Raw genomic sequence first — 850 nt, forward strand, 5'->3', positions numbered from 1 at the left:
AATTACTTTTTCCACACATGGTCAGGTAGGTGTTTAGGTAGGTGTCTCCCTTAAAAAATTTAATTATCATTTAAAAACTGCATTCTGTATTTACTTGGGTTATATTTGACTAATATTAAAATTGCCTTGAAGAGCTAAGAAGATCCAAGAAATCAGGAAGGTGTCAAATACTTTTTCACTGGAGTGCATCGGAGGGTGTAATGTTTCTTAATAATCTAAATTTCTATCATTATTTGGGGGCTTTTGTCAGTCACAGGGCCTTAATATTGTCCCAACTTCCCCCTAAATAGGGCACTCCTGTGTGGAGTCAAATAGCTTAAAGTTTATTTTAGAATAGTTTGATATGGCTGACAGGCTGTGAGATTAATCTACATCTAGTGTAGCATTAACATAACAATTAAATGGGCAGTGAGTTCATAAGGGTTCAAATGGATTATTCGAGCCCATCACACTGTGCCACACGTGGCAAAAGTAAAACATGATATCATGGCAATATTCATGTAAGGCTGACATAACTGGCTAAGTCCTGACTGGAGTGTTTAGGCATCATTGGCAAACTTGAACAGCTTCTATAAAAGGATAAAGTGTATTGCAAAAAATGAAAACAAACATGATGAATTAATTTTATGCGGCAGGAATGTAAATACATGCTGTCCCTTCCAGGAAATGGATGTGACTAACTCCTTAGTCATCTCCGGATTCCTGTTACAGCCTCCCCCACAGCTTTCATGTCTGCAACTTCCTGCCTCTTACTGCACTGGTGGAAAGGGGCTGGGTGTTGGAAACATGAACATATAAATGTTCATTCATTTCAGAGAAGCAGAGGCACATGACAAAGGAGAACTAAGCT

Source organism: Copadichromis virginalis, linkage group LG7 (genome assembly GCF_057382275.1).
Source record: "Copadichromis virginalis isolate Kocher_CV1m ecotype Utaka linkage group LG7, C_Virginalis_male_GT1.1, whole genome shotgun sequence".
Lineage (NCBI taxonomy): Eukaryota > Metazoa > Chordata > Actinopteri > Cichliformes > Cichlidae > Copadichromis > Copadichromis virginalis.